This window comes from Arachis hypogaea, chromosome 6 (genome assembly GCF_003086295.3).
Source record: "Arachis hypogaea cultivar Tifrunner chromosome 6, arahy.Tifrunner.gnm2.J5K5, whole genome shotgun sequence".
NCBI lineage: Eukaryota > Viridiplantae > Streptophyta > Magnoliopsida > Fabales > Fabaceae > Arachis > Arachis hypogaea.
Window position 1 is genome coordinate 74004828 of NC_092041.1, and position 20122 is coordinate 74024949.

The following is a 20122-nucleotide window of genomic DNA, read 5'->3' on the forward strand; positions in this document are numbered from 1 at the left end:
CGCCCCTACACAAGGAGGGTCAACTTCAACCAAAGGTTGGACCAAGTCCTAATGGACATTTGTGTGGAAGGCGCCCAATGGAGAGTAGACTCCAAAGGCAAACCGGTCCAACTAAGAAGACTGGACCTCAAGCCTGTAGCTAGAGGATGGTTGGAGTTCATCCAAAGATCCATCATCCCTACAAGCAACCGATCTGAAGTTACTGTGGATCGGGCCATCATGATTCATAGCATCATGATTGGAGAGGAAGTAGAGGTTCATGAAGTCATAGCCAATGAACTTTACAAAATAGCTGACAAGCCTTCATACATGGCACGGCTAGCCTTCCCCCACCTCATATGCCATCTATGTTATTCAGCTGGAGTTATCATAGATGGAGATGTCTCCATTGAAGAAGACAAGCCCATCACCAAGAAGAGGATGGAGCAAACAAGGGAAGTTCCTCACGGCCCCCAAGGAGAACATGAGGAAGTTCATCAACAAATGCCTCATGGAATGCACTTTCCTCCCAACAACTATTGGGAGCAACTCAGTACCTCCTTAGAAGACTTGAGCCAAAACGTGGAACAACTAAGGGTGGAACACCATGAACACGCCCTCACCCTCCAAGAAATAAGAGAAGATCAAAAAGCTATGAGGGAGGAGCAACAAAGGCAAGGAAGGGACATAGAAGAATTGAAGAACATCATTGGTCCTTCAAGAAGAAGACGCCACTAAGAGGTGGATTCATTCCTTGTTCTTTATTTTCTTTCTGTTTTCTGTTTTTAAGTATTATGTTTGTCTATGTTTTTGTGTCCCTACTTCATGATCATTAGTATGTAACCATGCCTTAAAGCTATGAATAAAATCCATTAGTCCTTCACCTCTCTTAAAAGAAAAAAAATGTTTTAATTCAAAAGAACAAGAAGTACATAATTTTCGAAATTATTAGTGAATTTAATTTAATTATATTGATGTGGTGGCAATAATTTTTGTTTTCTGAATGAATGAATGAACAGTGCATATTTTTGATCTTGTTGTTTATGAGTGTTAAAATTATTGATTCTTGAAAGAATGATGAACAAAGAGAAATGTTATTGATGATCTGAAAAACATCATGAAATTGATTCTTGAAGCAAGAAAAAGCAGCAAAAAAAAAAAAAGTGGCGAAAATTTTAAAGCAAGGATCCAAGGCTTTGAGCATTAATGGATAGGAGGGCCCAAGGAAATTAAAAATCCAGGCCTAAGCGGCTAAATCAAGCTGTCCCTAACCATGTGCTTGTGTCATGAAGGTCCAAGTGAAAAGCTTGAGACTGAATGGTTAAAGTCGTGATCTAAAGCTAAAGAGTGTGCTTAAGAGCTCTGGACACCACTAACTGGGGACTTTAGCAAAGCTGAGTCACAATCTGAAAAGGTTCACCCAATGTGTCTGTGGCATTTGTGTATCCGGTGGTAATACTGGAAGACAAAGTGCTTAGGGCCACAGCCAAGACTCGTAAAATAGCTGTGTTCAAGAATCAACATGCCTAACTAGGAAAGTCAATAACACTATCTGAAATTCTAAGTTCCTAGAGAAGCCAATCACTCTAAACTTCAAAGGAAAAAGTGAGATGCCAAAACTGTTCAGAAGCAAAAAGCTACAAGCCCCGCTCATCTAATTAAATTAATATTCATTGATATTTTGGACTTTACAGTATATTCTCTTCTTTTTATCCTATTTGATTTTCAGTTGCTTGGGGACAAGCAACAATTTAAGTTTGGTGTTGTGATGAGCGGATAATTTATACGCTTTTTGGCATTGTTTTCATATAGTTTTTAGTAAGTTTGAGCTACTTTTAGGGATGTTTTCATTAGTTTTTATGTTAAATTCACATTTCTGGACTTTACTATGAGTTTGTGTGTTTTTCTGTGATTTCAGGTAAATTCTGACTGAAATTGAGGGATTTGAGCAAAACTCTGAAGAAGGCTGACAAAAGGACTGCTGATGCTGTTGGATTCTGACCTCCCTGCACTCGGAATGGATTTTCTGGAGCTACAGAACTCCAATTGGCGCGCTCTCAACGGCGTTGGAAAGTAGACATCCAGGGCTTTCCAGCAATATATAATAGTCCATACTTTATTCGAAGCATGACGACGTAACTTGGCGTTGAACGCCAAGTACACGCTGCTGTCTGGAGTTAAACGCCAGAAAAACGTCATGATCCGGAGTTGAACGCCCAAAACACGTCATAACCTGAAGTTTGACGCCAAGAAATGCCTTAGCTAGTGGAATGATCAAGCTCAGCCCAAACATACACCAAGCGGGCCCCGGAAGTGGATTTATGCATCAATTACTTACTCATGTAAACCCTAGTAGCTAGTCTAGTATATATAGGACATTTATCTATTGTATTAGACATCTTTGATCTCAGTTTTGTTTTATTCTTCATCTTAGGGGATCATTGATCATGTTAGAGAGGGCTGGCCATTCGGCCATGCCTGAACCTCTTTTGCTTATGTATTTTCAACGGTGGAGTTTCTGCACACCATAGATTAAGGGTGTGGAGCTCTGCTGTACCTCAAGTATTAATGAAATTCTATCTTCTTTTATTCAAATCTCTTTTATTCTTATTCCAAGATATTCATTCGTACCCAAGAACATGATGAATGTTATGAGTCAGATTACCCTCATTATCATTCTCACTTATGAATGCGCGTGATTGACAACCATGTCCGTTCTACATGCAACAGAGCTTGAATGCATATCTCTTAGATTCCCCAACAGAATCTTCGTGGTATAAGTTAGATAGTTGGCGGCATTTATGAGGGTCCGGAAAGTCTCACCTTGTCTGTGGTATTCCGAGTAGGATCCTGGGAATCCGGAAAGTCCAACCTTGTCTGTGGTGTTCCGAGTAGGATTCCGGTAATGAATGATCGTGACGTGCTTCAAACTTTAACCTGCTGGGCGTTGGTGACAGACGCAAAAGAGGGATTCTATTCCAGTAGGAGCGGGAACCAACCGGTGATTAGCCGTACTGTGACAGAGTGCGTTAGCATAGTTTTCACTGCGAGGATGGGATGTAGCCATCAGCCATGGGTGATGCCTCCAGACTGGTTAGCTGTGCGAGTGACAGCCGCACAGGATATTTCCCCGTGAGGAATGAAAGTAGCCACAGTTGATGGTGAACCCCTATACAAAGCTTGCCATGGAAAGGAGTAAGAAGAATTGAATAGAAGGAGTAGGAGAGCAGGCATCCTTGAGCCATACAGCATCTGCATATACTTAACTGATACCTCTACTAATGAATCTGCATAAGTGTTCTATCCCTATTATTTCTTCTTTTTATTATTAATTATTCGAAAATCCATAAACCATTTTTAATCTGCCTAACTGAGATTTGCAAGGTGACCATAGCTTGCTTCATACCAACAATCTCTGTGGATTCGACCCTTACTCACGTAAGGTTTATTACTTGGACGACCCAGTACACTTGCTGGTTAGTTGAACGGAGTTGTGAAAATAAACAATGCCCTCAGAGTATACATCCTTTATAAACAAAAGACAAGTGATCACAATTTCGTCACCAAGTTTTTGGCGCCGTTGCCGGGGATTGTTCGAGTATGGACAACTGACGGTTCATCTTGTTGCTCTGATTATGTACTTTTCTTTTCAAAAATCTTTTTCAAAAATTTTTCTTTTTATTTTTCGTTTTTCAAAAGATGTTTTTCAAAAAAAAAATTAATAAAAATACAAAAAAATTAGAAAATCATAAAAATCAAAAATATTTTGTGTTTCTTGTTTGAGTCTTGAGTCAATTTTTAAGTTTGGTGTCTTGCATGTTTTTAAAAATTTTTCTTGCATTTTTTCGAAAATCTCATGCATTCATAGTGTTCTTCATGATCTTCAAGTTGTTCTTGACAAGTCTTCTTGTTTGATCTTGATGATTTCTTGTTTTGTGTCTTTTGTTGTTTTTCATGTGCATTTTTGCATTCATATTTTTCATGCATTAAAGATTTCTAAGTTTGGTGTCTTGCATATTTTCTTTGCATAAAAAATTTTTTCAAAATTATGTTCTTGATGTTCATCATGATCTTCATAGTGTTCTTGGTGTTCATCTTGACATTCATAGCATTCTTGCATGCATCTTGTGTCTTGATCCAAAATTTTCATGTTGTGGGTCATTTTTTGTGTTTTTCTTTAAAAATTTAAAAATCAAAAAAATATCTTTTCCTTATTTCCCTCCAAATTTTCGAAATTTTGGGTTGACTTGGTCAAAAATTTTCAAAATTAGTTGTTTCTTACAAGTCAAGTCAAAATTTCAATTTTAAAAATCTTATCTTTTCAAAATCTTTTTCAAAAATCATATCTTTTTCATTTTTTATATAATTTTCGAAAATTTCAAAAATCTTTTTCAAAATATTTTCAAAAATCTTTTTCTTATCTTTATTTGAAATTTTCGAAAATTAACTAACAAGTAATGTGATTGGTTCAAAAATTTGAAGTTTGTTACTTTCTTGTTAAGAAAGGTTCAATCTTTAAGTTCTAGAATCTTATCTTGTAGTTTCTTGTTAGTTAAGTAATTTTTAAAATTAAATCTTTTTCAAAAATATCTTTTTCAAATTTATCTTTTTATCTTATATCTTATCTTTTCAAAAATTTTATCTTTTTCAAAATTTGATTTCAAAATATCTTATCTAACTTCTTATCTTCTTATCTTTTTCAAAATTTGATTTCAAATCTTTTTCAAATCAACTAACTAACTTTTTGTTTGTTTCTTATCTTTTTCAAAACCAACTAACTACTTTTCCCTCTCTAATTTTCGAAAATATCTCACCCCTTTTTCAAAAATTCTTTTTAATTAACTAATTGTTCCATGTTTTAATTTTAATTATATTTTATCTTTAATTTTCGAAAATACTAACCCCTTTTTCAAAATTATTTTCGAAAATCTCTTTCTCTTTTCTTCTTCTATTTTAATTATTTAATTACTAACACTTCTCTTCACCTCTCTTCATTCATATCCTAACATCTCATCTCACATCTCTGCCATCCTCACAGTTGTGTTTCTTTTCCACTCTTCTTCTACCCCCTTCTTCTTCTACTAACATAAGGGAATCTCTATACTGTGACATAGAGTATTCCTCTTTCTTTTCTTGTTTTCTTCTCTTTCTTATGAGCAGGAACAAGGATAAAGGCACTCTTGTTGAAGCTGATCCAGAACCTGAAAGGACTCTGAAGAGAAAATTAAGAGAAGCTAAATTACAACAATCCAGAAACAACCTTTCAGAAATTTTCGAACAAGAGAAGGACATGGCAGCCGAAAATAATAATAATAATAATGCAAGGAGAATGCTTGGTGATTTCACAAAGCCAACGTCCAAGTTTGATGGAAGAAGCATCTCCATTCCTGCCATTGGAGCTAATAACTTTGAGCTTAAGCCTCAACTAGTTGCATTAATGCAACAAAACTGCAAGTTTTATGGGCTTCCATCTGAAGATCCCTATCAGTTTTTAACTGAGTTCTTGCAAGTCTGTGATACTGTAAAGACGAATGGAGTTAATCCTGAAGTCTACAGACTCATGCTTTTCCCTTTTGCTGTAAGAGACAGAGCTAGAATATGGTTGGATTCACAACCTAAGGATAGCCTGGACTCCTGGGATAAGCTAGTCACTGCCTTCTTAGATAAATTCTTTCCTCCTCAAAAACTGAGCAAGCTGAGAGTGGATGTTCAAACCTTCAAACAAAAAGATGGTGAATCCCTCTATGAAGCTTGGGAAAGATACAAGCAGCTGACCAAGAGATGTCCATCTGACATGTTTTCAGAATGGACCCTATTAGATATATTCTATTATGGTCTCTCTGAATTTTCGAAAATGTCACTGGATCATTCTGCAGGTGGATCTATTCACCTGAAGAAAACGCCTGAAGAGGCTCAAGAACTCATTGACATGGTTGCAAACAACCAGTTCATGTACACCTCTGAGAGGAATTCTGTGAATAATGGGGTCCCTCAGAAGAAAGGAGTTCTTGAAATTGATGCTCTGAATGCCATATTGGCTCAGAACAAAATGTTGACCCAACAGGTCAACATAATCTCTCAAAATCTGAATGGATTGCAAAATGCATCCAACAGTACTAGAGAGGCAGCTTCTGAAGAAGCTTATGATCCTGAAAACCCTGCCATGGCAGAGGTTAATTATTTGGGTGAGCCTTATGGAAACACCTATAACTCATCATGGAGAAATCATCCAAATTTCTCATGGAAGGATCAACAAAAACCTCAACAAGGTTTTAACAATGGTGGACGCAATAGGCTAAATAATAGTAAGCCATATCCATCATCTCCTCAGCAACAGACAGAGAATGCTGAACAAAATAATTCTAACTTAGCCAATATAGTCTCTGATCTGTCAAAAGCCACTTTCAGTTTCATGAATGAAACAAGATCCTCCATTAGAAATTTGGAGGCACAAGTAGGCCAGCTGAGTAAGAAAGTTATTGAAACTCCTCCCAGTATTCTCCCAAGTAATACAGAAGAGAATCCAAAAGGAGAGTGCAAAGCCATTGACTTAGTCAACATGGCCGAATGCATCAAGGAGGAGGAGGACGAAAATCCTAGTGAGAAAGACCTCCTGGGATGTTCCTCAAGCAAGAAGGAGAGTCCCATTAAGGATCCTGAGGAATCTGAGGCTCATTTAGAGACCATAGAGATTCCATTAAATCTCCTTCTGCCCTTCATGAACTCTGACTATTATTCATCCTCTGAAGAGGATGAAGATGTGACTGGAGAGCAAGTTGCTCAATATCTAGGAGCTATCATGAAGCTGAATGCCAAGTTATTTGGTAATGAGACTTGGGGAAGTGAACCTCCCTTGCTCATTAGTGATTTGGATACTTGGATTCAGGAAACTCTACCTCAAAAGAGACAAGATCCTAGCAAGTTCTTAATACCTTGCACCATTGGCACCATGAGCTTTGAAAAAGCTCTATGTGATCTTGGGTCAGGAATAAACCTTATGCCACTCTCTGTAATGGAGAAGCTAGGAATCATTGAGGTGCAACCTGCTTTGTTCTCACTGCAATTGGCAGATAAGTCAGTGAGACAAGCTCATGGGATAGTAGAGGACATGCTTATAAAAGTTGAAGACTTCTACATCCCTGCTGATTTCCTAATCCTAGATACTAGGAAGGAAGATGATGAATGCATCATCCTAGGAAGACCTTTCCTAGCCACAGCAGAAGCTGTGATAGATGTCAACAGAGGAGAGTTAGTCCTTCAATTGAATGGAGAATACCTTGTGTTTCAAGCACATGGCAATCCCTCTGTGACAAAGGAGAATAAGCATGAAGAGCTTCTCTCAGTTCAAGGTCAAGAAGAGCCCACACAGTCAAACTATAAGTTTGGTGTTGTGAAGCCACAACCAAACTCTAAGTTTGGTGTTCAAACCCCATATCCAAACTCTAAGTTTGGTGTTGGGACTAGACAACATTGACTTGATTGCTCTGTGGCTCCATGAGAGCCACTGTCAAGCTATTGACATTAAAGAAGCGCTTGTTGGGAGGCAACCCAATTTTATTTATCTAATTTTATTTTATTTTGTTTCTTTGTTATTTTTGTGTTTAATTAGGTACATGATCATGAGGAGTCACAAAAAAATCAAAAAATTAAAAACAGAGTCAAAAACAGAAGAAAAAAAATTTTCACCCTGGAGGACGCACGGGCCGGCGTTCAACGCCCAGAAGATGCATCTGGCGGGCGTTCAACGCCAGAACAGAGCATCTTTCTGGCGCTGAACGCCCAAAACAAGCTACATCCTGGCGTTTAACGCCAGGATGTGCACGCAGAGGACAATCTGGCGCTGAACGCCAGAAACAAGCTTGAAACTGGCGTTCAACGCCAGAAACAAGCATCACATGGGCGTTTAACGCCCAGAACATGCACCAATGGGCGTTTGAACGCCAGAATGGTGCATGAAGGCAATTTACACGCCTATAGGGTGAAGGAATGGTATTTCTTTTCACCTCAGGACCTGTGGACCCCACAGGATCCCCACTTCAGGATCTGTGGACCCCACAAGATCCCCACCTACCTCTTCTTTTAATCCTATTCACACTCTCCTAATCCAAATCTCATTTTCAATGTCACCCTTCCCAAAAACCTTCACCAATCACATCAATTCCTCTTCCCAATTACCCCATGCACCATTCACATCAACCTCTTTTTCCCCATAAATCCCACCTACCTCCATTACATTCAAATCCAATTTCCCACCCTTTCCCACCCAAAATGGCCGAAACCCAACCCCACCTCTCCCTATAAATACCTCTCCTTTCTTCTTCATTTTCACACAACACAAACCCCTTCTTCTCTCCTATAGCCGAACCCTCTTCTCCCTCTCTTCCCATATTCTTTTCTTCTTCTTCTACTCTTCTTTTCTTTTTTGCTCGAGGACGAGCAAATTTTAAGTTTGGTGTGGTAAAAAGCCTAAGCTTTTTATTTTTCATTCACCATCAATGGCACCCAAGACCGGAGTTTCCTCAAGAAAAGGAAAAGGGAAGGCAAAAGCTTCCACTTCCGAATCATGGGAAAAGGAGAGATTCATCTCCAAGAGCCACCAAGACCACTTCTATGATGTTGTGGCAAAGAAGAGGGTGATCCCTGAGGTCCCCTTCAAGCTCAAAAAGAATGAGTATCCGGAAATCCGACATGAGATCCAAAGAAGAGGGTGGGAAGTCATCACCAACCCCATGCAACAAGTCGGATTATTGATGGTTCAAGAGTTCTATGCTAATGCATGGATCACTAGGAACCATGATCAAAGTATGAACCCAAATCCAAAGAACTATCTCACAATGGTTTGGGGGAAATACTTAGATTTCAGTCCGGAAAATGTGAGGTTGGCATTTCATCTACCCATGATGCAAGGTGATGAACGCCCCTACACAAGGAGGGTCAACTTCAACCAAAGGTTGGACCAAGTCCTAATGGACATTTGTGTGGAAGGCGCCCAATGGAGAGTAGACTCCAAAGGCAAACCGGTCCAACTAAGAAGACTGGACCTCAAGCCTGTAGCTAGAGGATGGTTGGAGTTCATCCAAAGATCCATCATCCCTACAAGCAACCGATCTGAAGTTACTGTGGATCGGGCCATCATGATTCATAGCATCATGATTGGAGAGGAAGTAGAGGTTCATGAAGTCATAGCCAATGAACTTTACAAAATAGCTGACAAGCCTTCATACATGGCACGGCTAGCCTTCCCCCACCTCATATACCATCTATGTTATTCAGCTGGAGTTATCATAGATGGAGATGTCTCCATTGAAGAAGACAAGCCCATCACCAAGAAGAGGATGGAGCAAACAAGGGAAGTTCCTCACGGCCCCCAAGGAGAACATGAGGAAGTTCATCAACAAATGCCTCATGGAATGCACTTTCCTCCCAACAACTATTGGGAGCAACTCAGTACCTCCTTAGAAGACTTGAGCCAAAACGTGGAACAACTAAGGGTGGAACACCATGAACACGCCCTCACCCTCCAAGAAATAAGAGAAGATCAAAAAGCTATGAGGGAGGAGCAACAAAGGCAAGGAAGGGACATAGAAGAATTGAAGAACATCATTGGTCCTTCAAGAAGAAGACGCCACTAAGAGGTGGATTCATTCCTTGTTCTTTATTTTCTTTCTGTTTTCTGTTTTTAAGTATTATGTTTGTCTATGTTTTTGTGTCCCTACTTCATGATCATTAGTATGTAACCATGCCTTAAAGCTATGAATAAAATCCATTAGTCCTTCACCTCTCTTAAAAGAAAAAAAATGTTTTAATTCAAAAGAACAAGAAGTACATAATTTTCGAAATTATTAGTGAATTTAATTTAATTATATTGATGTGGTGGCAATAATTTTTGTTTTCTGAATGAATGAATGAACAGTGCATATTTTTGATCTTGTTGTTTATGAGTGTTAAAATTATTGATTCTTGAAAGAATGATGAACAAAGAGAAATGTTATTGATGATCTGAAAAACATCATGAAATTGATTCTTGAAGCAAGAAAAAGCAGCAAAAAAAAAAAAGTGGCGAAAATTTTAAAGCAAGGATCCAAGGCTTTGAGCATTAATGGATAGGAGGGCCCAAGGAAATTAAAAATCCAGGCCTAAGCGGCTAAATCAAGCTGTCCCTAACCATGTGCTTGTGTCATGAAGGTCCAAGTGAAAAGCTTGAGACTGAATGGTTAAAGTCGTGATCTAAAGCTAAAGAGTGTGCTTAAGAGCTCTGGACACCACTAACTGGGGACTTTAGCAAAGCTGAGTCACAATCTGAAAAGGTTCACCCAATGTGTCTGTGGCATTTGTGTATCCGGTGGTAATACTGGAAGACAAAGTGCTTAGGGCCACAGCCAAGACTCGTAAAATAGCTGTGTTCAAGAATCAACATGCCTAACTAGGAAAGTCAATAACACTATCTGAAATTCTAAGTTCCTAGAGAAGCCAATCACTCTAAACTTCAAAGGAAAAAGTGAGATGCCAAAACTGTTCAGAAGCAAAAAGCTACAAGCCCCGCTCATCTAATTAAATTAATATTCATTGATATTTTGGACTTTACAGTATATTCTCTTCTTTTTATCCTATTTGATTTTCAGTTGCTTGGGGACAAGCAACAATTTAAGTTTGGTGTTGTGATGAGCGGATAATTTATACGCTTTTTGGCATTGTTTTCATATAGTTTTTAGTAAGTTTGAGCTACTTTTAGGGATGTTTTCATTAGTTTTTATGTTAAATTCACATTTCTGGACTTTACTATGAGTTTGTGTGTTTTTCTGTGATTTCAGGTAAATTCTGACTGAAATTGAGGGATTTGAGCAAAACTCTGAAGAAGGCTGACAAAAGGACTGCTGATGCTGTTGGATTCTGACCTCCCTGCACTCGGAATGGATTTTCTGGAGCTACAGAACTCCAATTGGCGCGCTCTCAACGGCGTTGGAAAGTAGACATCCAGGGCTTTCCAGCAATATATAATAGTCCATACTTTATTCGAAGCATGACGACGTAACTTGGCGTTGAACGCCAAGTACACGCTGCTGTCTGGAGTTAAACGCCAGAAAAACGTCATGATCCGGAGTTGAACGCCCAAAACACGTCATAACCTGAAGTTTGACGCCAAGAAATGCCTTAGCTAGTGGAATGATCAAGCTCAGCCCAAACATACACCAAGCGGGCCCCGGAAGTGGATTTATGCATCAATTACTTACTCATGTAAACCCTAGTAGCTAGTCTAGTATATATAGGACATTTATCTATTGTATTAGACATCTTTGATCTCAGTTTTGTTTTATTCTTCATCTTAGGGGATCATTGATCATGTTAGAGAGGGCTGGCCATTCGGCCATGCCTGAACCTCTTTTGCTTATGTATTTTCAACGGTGGAGTTTCTGCACACCATAGATTAAGGGTGTGGAGCTCTGCTGTACCTCAAGTATTAATGAAATTCTATCTTCTTTTATTCAAATCTCTTTTATTCTTATTCCAAGATATTCATTCGTACCCAAGAACATGATGAATGTTATGAGTCAGATTACCCTCATTATCATTCTCACTTATGAATGCGCGTGATTGACAACCATGTCCGTTCTACATGCAACAGAGCTTGAATGCATATCTCTTAGATTCCCCAACAGAATCTTCGTGGTATAGGTTAGATAGTTGGCGGCATTTATGAGGGTCCGGAAAGTCTCACCTTGTCTGTGGTATTCCGAGTAGGATCCTGGGAATCCGGAAAGTCCAACCTTGTCTGTGGTGTTCCGAGTAGGATTCCGGTAATGAATGATCGTGACGTGCTTCAAACTTTAACCTGCTGGGCGTTGGTGACAGACGCAAAAGAGGGATTCTATTCCAGTAGGAGCGGGAACCAACCGGTGATTAGCCGTACTGTGACAGAGTGCGTTAGCATAGTTTTCACTGCGAGGATGGGATGTAGCCATCAGCCATGGGTGATGCCTCCAGACTGGTTAGCTGTGCGAGTGACAGCCGCACAGGATATTTCCCCGTGAGGAATGAAAGTAGCCACAGTTGATGGTGAACCCCTATACAAAGCTTGCCATGGAAAGGAGTAAGAAGAATTGAATAGAAGGAGTAGGAGAGCAGGCATCCTTGAGCCATACAGCATCTGCATATACTTAACTGATACCTCTACTAATGAATCTGCATAAGTGTTCTATCCCTATTATTTCTTCTTTTTATTATTAATTATTCGAAAATCCATAAACCATTTTTAATCTGCCTAACTGAGATTTGCAAGGTGACCATAGCTTGCTTCATACCAACAATCTCTGTGGATTCGACCCTTACTCACGTAAGGTTTATTACTTGGACGACCCAGTACACTTGCTGGTTAGTTGAACGGAGTTGTGAAAATAAACAATGCCCTCAGAGTATACATCCTTTATAAACAAAAGACAAGTGATCACAATTTCGTCCACCAAGTTTTTGGCGCCGTTGCCGGGGATTGTTCGAGTATGGACAACTGACGGTTCATCTTGTTGCTCTGATTATGTACTTTTCTTTTCAAAAATCTTTTTCAAAAATTTTTCTTTTTATTTTTCGTTTTTCAAAAGATGTTTTTCAAAAAAAAAATTAATAAAAATACAAAAAAATTAGAAAATCATAAAAATCAAAAATATTTTGTGTTTCTTGTTTGAGTCTTGAGTCAATTTTTAAGTTTGGTGTCTTGCATGTTTTTAAAAATTTTTCTTGCATTTTTTCGAAAATCTCATGCATTCATAGTGTTCTTCATGATCTTCAAGTTGTTCTTGACAAGTCTTCTTGTTTGATCTTGATGATTTCTTGTTTTGTGTCTTTTGTTGTTTTTCATGTGCATTTTTGCATTCATATTTTTCATGCATTAAAGATTTCTAAGTTTGGTGTCTTGCATATTTTCTTTGCATAAAAAATTTTTTCAAAATTATGTTCTTGATGTTCATCATGATCTTCATAGTGTTCTTGGTGTTCATCTTGACATTCATAGCATTCTTGCATGCATCTTGTGTCTTGATCCAAAATTTTCATGTTGTGGGTCATTTTTTGTGTTTTTCTTTAAAAATTTAAAAATCAAAAAAATATCTTTTCCTTATTTCCCTCCAAATTTTCGAAATTTTGGGTTGACTTGGTCAAAAATTTTCAAAATTAGTTGTTTCTTACAAGTCAAGTCAAAATTTCAATTTTAAAAATCTTATCTTTTCAAAATCTTTTTCAAAAATCATATCTTTTTCATTTTTTATATAATTTTCGAAAATTTCAAAAATCTTTTTCAAAATATTTTCAAAAATCTTTTTCTTATCTTTATTTGAAATTTTCGAAAATTAACTAACAAGTAATGTGATTGGTTCAAAAATTTGAAGTTTGTTACTTTCTTGTTAAGAAAGGTTCAATCTTTAAGTTCTAGAATCTTATCTTGTAGTTTCTTGTTAGTTAAGTAATTTTTAAAATTAAATCTTTTTCAAAAATATCTTTTTCAAATTTATCTTTTTATCTTATATCTTATCTTTTCAAAAATTTTATCTTTTTCAAAATTTGATTTCAAAATATCTTATCTAACTTCTTATCTTCTTATCTTTTTCAAAATTTGATTTCAAATCTTTTTCAAATCAACTAACTAACTTTTTGTTTGTTTCTTATCTTTTTCAAAACCAACTAACTACTTTTCCCTCTCTAATTTTCGAAAATATCTCACCCCTTTTTCAAAAATTCTTTTTAATTAACTAATTGTTCCATGTTTTAATTTTAATTATATTTTATCTTTAATTTTCGAAAATACTAACCCCTTTTTCAAAATTATTTTCGAAAATCTCTTTCTCTTTTCTTCTTCTATTTTAATTATTTAATTACTAACACTTCTCTTCACCTCTCTTCATTCATATCCTAACATCTCATCTCACATCTCTGCCATCCTCACAGTTGTGTTTCTTTTCCACTCTTCTTCTACCCCCTTCTTCTTCTACTAACATAAGGGAATCTCTATACTGTGACATAGAGTATTCCTCTTTCTTTTCTTGTTTTCTTCTCTTTCTTATGAGCAGGAACAAGGATAAAGGCACTCTTGTTGAAGCTGATCCAGAACCTGAAAGGACTCTGAAGAGAAAATTAAGAGAAGCTAAATTACAACAATCCAGAAACAACCTTTCAGAAATTTTCGAACAAGAGAAGGACATGGCAGCCGAAAATAATAATAATAATAATGCAAGGAGAATGCTTGGTGATTTCACAAAGCCAACGTCCAAGTTTGATGGAAGAAGCATCTCCATTCCTGCCATTGGAGCTAATAACTTTGAGCTTAAGCCTCAACTAGTTGCATTAATGCAACAAAACTGCAAGTTTTATGGGCTTCCATCTGAAGATCCCTATCAGTTTTTAACTGAGTTCTTGCAAGTCTGTGATACTGTAAAGACGAATGGAGTTAATCCTGAAGTCTACAGACTCATGCTTTTCCCTTTTGCTGTAAGAGACAGAGCTAGAATATGGTTGGATTCACAACCTAAGGATAGCCTGGACTCCTGGGATAAGCTAGTCACTGCCTTCTTAGATAAATTCTTTCCTCCTCAAAAACTGAGCAAGCTGAGAGTGGATGTTCAAACCTTCAAACAAAAAGATGGTGAATCCCTCTATGAAGCTTGGGAAAGATACAAGCAGCTGACCAAGAGATGTCCATCTGACATGTTTTCAGAATGGACCCTATTAGATATATTCTATTATGGTCTCTCTGAATTTTCGAAAATGTCACTGGATCATTCTGCAGGTGGATCTATTCACCTGAAGAAAACGCCTGAAGAGGCTCAAGAACTCATTGACATGGTTGCAAACAACCAGTTCATGTACACCTCTGAGAGGAATTCTGTGAATAATGGGGTCCCTCAGAAGAAAGGAGTTCTTGAAATTGATGCTCTGAATGCCATATTGGCTCAGAACAAAATGTTGACCCAACAGGTCAACATAATCTCTCAAAATCTGAATGGATTGCAAAATGCATCCAACAGTACTAGAGAGGCAGCTTCTGAAGAAGCTTATGATCCTGAAAACCCTGCCATGGCAGAGGTTAATTATTTGGGTGAGCCTTATGGAAACACCTATAACTCATCATGGAGAAATCATCCAAATTTCTCATGGAAGGATCAACAAAAACCTCAACAAGGTTTTAACAATGGTGGACGCAATAGGCTAAATAATAGTAAGCCATATCCATCATCTCCTCAGCAACAGACAGAGAATGCTGAACAAAATAATTCTAACTTAGCCAATATAGTCTCTGATCTGTCAAAAGCCACTTTCAGTTTCATGAATGAAACAAGATCCTCCATTAGAAATTTGGAGGCACAAGTAGGCCAGCTGAGTAAGAAAGTTATTGAAACTCCTCCCAGTATTCTCCCAAGTAATACAGAAGAGAATCCAAAAGGAGAGTGCAAAGCCATTGACTTAGTCAACATGGCCGAATGCATCAAGGAGGAGGAGGACGAAAATCCTAGTGAGAAAGACCTCCTGGGATGTTCCTCAAGCAAGAAGGAGAGTCCCATTAAGGATCCTGAGGAATCTGAGGCTCATTTAGAGACCATAGAGATTCCATTAAATCTCCTTCTGCCCTTCATGAACTCTGACTATTATTCATCCTCTGAAGAGGATGAAGATGTGACTGGAGAGCAAGTTGCTCAATATCTAGGAGCTATCATGAAGCTGAATGCCAAGTTATTTGGTAATGAGACTTGGGGAAGTGAACCTCCCTTGCTCATTAGTGATTTGGATACTTGGATTCAGGAAACTCTACCTCAAAAGAGACAAGATCCTAGCAAGTTCTTAATACCTTGCACCATTGGCACCATGAGCTTTGAAAAAGCTCTATGTGATCTTGGGTCAGGAATAAACCTTATGCCACTCTCTGTAATGGAGAAGCTAGGAATCATTGAGGTGCAACCTGCTTTGTTCTCACTGCAATTGGCAGATAAGTCAGTGAGACAAGCTCATGGGATAGTAGAGGACATGCTTATAAAAGTTGAAGACTTCTACATCCCTGCTGATTTCCTAATCCTAGATACTAGGAAGGAAGATGATGAATGCATCATCCTAGGAAGACCTTTCCTAGCCACAGCAGAAGCTGTGATAGATGTCAACAGAGGAGAGTTAGTCCTTCAATTGAATGGAGAATACCTTGTGTTTCAAGCACATGGCAATCCCTCTGTGACAAAGGAGAATAAGCATGAAGAGCTTCTCTCAGTTCAAGGTCAAGAAGAGCCCACACAGTCAAACTATAAGTTTGGTGTTGTGAAGCCACAACCAAACTCTAAGTTTGGTGTTCAAACCCCATATCCAAACTCTAAGTTTGGTGTTGGGACTAGACAACATTGACTTGATTGCTCTGTGGCTCCATGAGAGCCACTGTCAAGCTATTGACATTAAAGAAGCGCTTGTTGGGAGGCAACCCAATTTTATTTATCTAATTTTATTTTATTTTGTTTCTTTGTTATTTTTGTGTTTAATTAGGTACATGATCATGAGGAGTCACAAAAAAATCAAAAAATTAAAAACAGAGTCAAAAACAGAAGAAAAAAAATTTTCACCCTGGAGGACGCACGGGCCGGCGTTCAACGCCCAGAAGATGCATCTGGCGGGCGTTCAACGCCAGAACAGAGCATCTTTCTGGCGCTGAACGCCCAAAACAAGCTACATCCTGGCGTTTAACGCCAGGATGTGCACGCAGAGGACAATCTGGCGCTGAACGCCAGAAACAAGCTTGAAACTGGCGTTCAACGCCAGAAACAAGCATCACATGGGCGTTTAACGCCCAGAACATGCACCAATGGGCGTTTGAACGCCAGAATGGTGCATGAAGGCAATTTACACGCCTATAGGGTGAAGGAATGGTATTTCTTTTCACCTCAGGACCTGTGGACCCCACAGGATCCCCACTTCAGGATCTGTGGACCCCACAAGATCCCCACCTACCTCTTCTTTTAATCCTATTCACACTCTCCTAATCCAAATCTCATTTTCAATGTCACCCTTCCCAAAAACCTTCACCAATCACATCAATTCCTCTTCCCAATTACCCCATGCACCATTCACATCAACCTCTTTTTCCCCATAAATCCCACCTACCTCCATTACATTCAAATCCAATTTCCCACCCTTTCCCACCCAAAATGGCCGAAACCCAACCCCACCTCTCCCTATAAATACCTCTCCTTTCTTCTTCATTTTCACACAACACAAACCCCTTCTTCTCTCCTATAGCCGAACCCTCTTCTCCCTCTCTTCCCATATTCTTTTCTTCTTCTTCTACTCTTCTTTTCTTTTTTGCTCGAGGACGAGCAAATTTTAAGTTTGGTGTGGTAAAAAGCCTAAGCTTTTTATTTTTCATTCACCATCAATGGCACCCAAGACCGGAGTTTCCTCAAGAAAAGGAAAAGGGAAGGCAAAAGCTTCCACTTCCGAATCATGGGAAAAGGAGAGATTCATCTCCAAGAGCCACCAAGACCACTTCTATGATGTTGTGGCAAAGAAGAGGGTGATCCCTGAGGTCCCCTTCAAGCTCAAAAAGAATGAGTATCCGGAAATCCGACATGAGATCCAAAGAAGAGGGTGGGAAGTCATCACCAACCCCATGCAACAAGTCGGATTATTGATGGTTCAAGAGTTCTATGCTAATGCATGGATCACTAGGAACCATGATCAAAGTATGAACCCAAATCCAAAGAACTATCTCACAATGGTTTGGGGGAAATACTTAGATTTCAGTCCGGAAAATGTGAGGTTGGCATTTCATCTACCCATGATGCAAGGTGATGAACGCCCCTACACAAGGAGGGTCAACTTCAACCAAAGGTTGGACCAAGTCCTAATGGACATTTGTGTGGAAGGCGCCCAATGGAGAGTAGACTCCAAAGGCAAACCGGTCCAACTAAGAAGACTGGACCTCAAGCCTGTAGCTAGAGGATGGTTGGAGTTCATCCAAAGATCCATCATCCCTACAAGCAACCGATCTGAAGTTACTGTGGATCGGGCCATCATGATTCATAGCATCATGATTGGAGAGGAAGTAGAGGTTCATGAAGTCATAGCCAATGAACTTTACAAAATAGCTGACAAGCCTTCATACATGGCACGGCTAGCCTTCCCCCACCTCATATGCCATCTATGTTATTCAGCTGGAGTTATCATAGATGGAGATGTCTCCATTGAAGAAGACAAGCCCATCACCAAGAAGAGGATGGAGCAAACAAGGGAAGTTCCTCACGGCCCCCAAGGAGAACATGAGGAAGTTCATCAACAAATGCCTCATGGAATGCACTTTCCTCCCAACAACTATTGGGAGCAACTCAGTACCTCCTTAGAAGACTTGAGCCAAAACGTGGAACAACTAAGGGTGGAACACCATGAACACGCCCTCACCCTCCAAGAAATAAGAGAAGATCAAAAAGCTATGAGGGAGGAGCAACAAAGGCAAGGAAGGGACATAGAAGAATTGAAGAACATCATTGGTCCTTCAAGAAGAAGACGCCACTAAGAGGTGGATTCATTCCTTGTTCTTTATTTTCTTTCTGTTTTCTGTTTTTAAGTATTATGTTTGTCTATGTTTTTGTGTCCCTACTTCATGATCATTAGTATGTAACCATGCCTTAAAGCTATGAATAAAATCCATTAGTCCTTCACCTCTCTTAAAAGAAAAAAAATGTTTTAATTCAAAAGAACAAGAAGTACATAATTTTCGAAATTATTAGTGAATTTAATTTAATTATATTGATGTGGTGGCAATAATTTTTGTTTTCTGAATGAATGAATGAACAGTGCATATTTTTGATCTTGTTGTTTATGAGTGTTAAAATTATTGATTCTTGAAAGAATGATGAACAAAGAGAAATGTTATTGATGATCTGAAAAACATCATGAAATTGATTCTTGAAGCAAGAAAAAGCAGCAAAAAAAAAAAAAGTGGCGAAAATTTTAAAGCAAGGATCCAAGGCTTTGAGCATTAATGGATAGGAGGGCCCAAGGAAATTAAAAATCCAGGCCTAAGCGGCTAAATCAAGCTGTCCCTAACCATGTGCTTGTGTCATGAAGGTCCAAGTGAAAAGCTTGAGACTGAATGGTTAAAGTCGTGATCTAAAGCTAAAGAGTGTGCTTAAGAGCTCTGGACACCACTAACTGGGGACTTTAGCAAAGCTGAGTCACAATCTGAAAAGGTTCACCCAATGTGTCTGTGGCATTTGTGTATCCGGTGGTAATACTGGAAGACAAAGTGCTTAGGGCCACAGCCAAGACTCGTAAAATAGCTGTGTTCAAGAATCAACATGCCTAACTAGGAAAGTCAATAACACTATCTGAAATTCTAAGTTCCTAGAGAAGCCAATCACTCTAAACTTCAAAGGAAAAAGTGAGATGCCAAAACTGTTCAGAAGCAAAAAGCTACAAGCCCCGCTCATCTAATTAAATTAATATTCATTGATATTTTGGACTTTACAGTATATTCTCTTCTTTTTATCCTATTTGATTTTCAGTTGCTTGGGGACAAGCAACAATTTAAGTTTGGTGTTGTGATGAGCGGATAATTTATACGCTTTTTGGCATTGTTTTCATATAGTTTTTAGTAAGTTTGAGCTACTTTTAGGGATGTTTTCATTAGTTTTTATGTTAAATTCACATTTCTGGACTTTACTATGAGTTTGTGTGTTTTTCTGTGATTTCAGGTAAATTCTGACTGAAATTGAGGGATTTGAGCAAAACTCTGAAGAAGGCTGACAAAAGGACTGCTGATGCTGTTGGATTCTGACCTCCCTGCACTCGGAATGGATTTTCTGGAGCTACAGAACTCCAATTGGCGCGCTCTCAACGGCGTTGGAAAGTAGACATCCAGGGCTTTCCAGCAATATATAATAGTCCATACTTTATTCGAAGAATGACGACGTAACTTGGCGTTGAACGCCAAGTACACGCTGCTGTCTGGAGTTAAACGCCAGAAAAACGTCATGATCCGGAGTTGAACGCCCAAAACACGTCATAACCTGAAGTTTGACGCCAAGAAATGCCTTAGCTAGTGGAATGATCAAGCTCAGCCCAAACATACACCAAGCGGGCCCCGGAAGTGGATTTATGCATCAATTACTTACTCATGTAAACCCTAGTA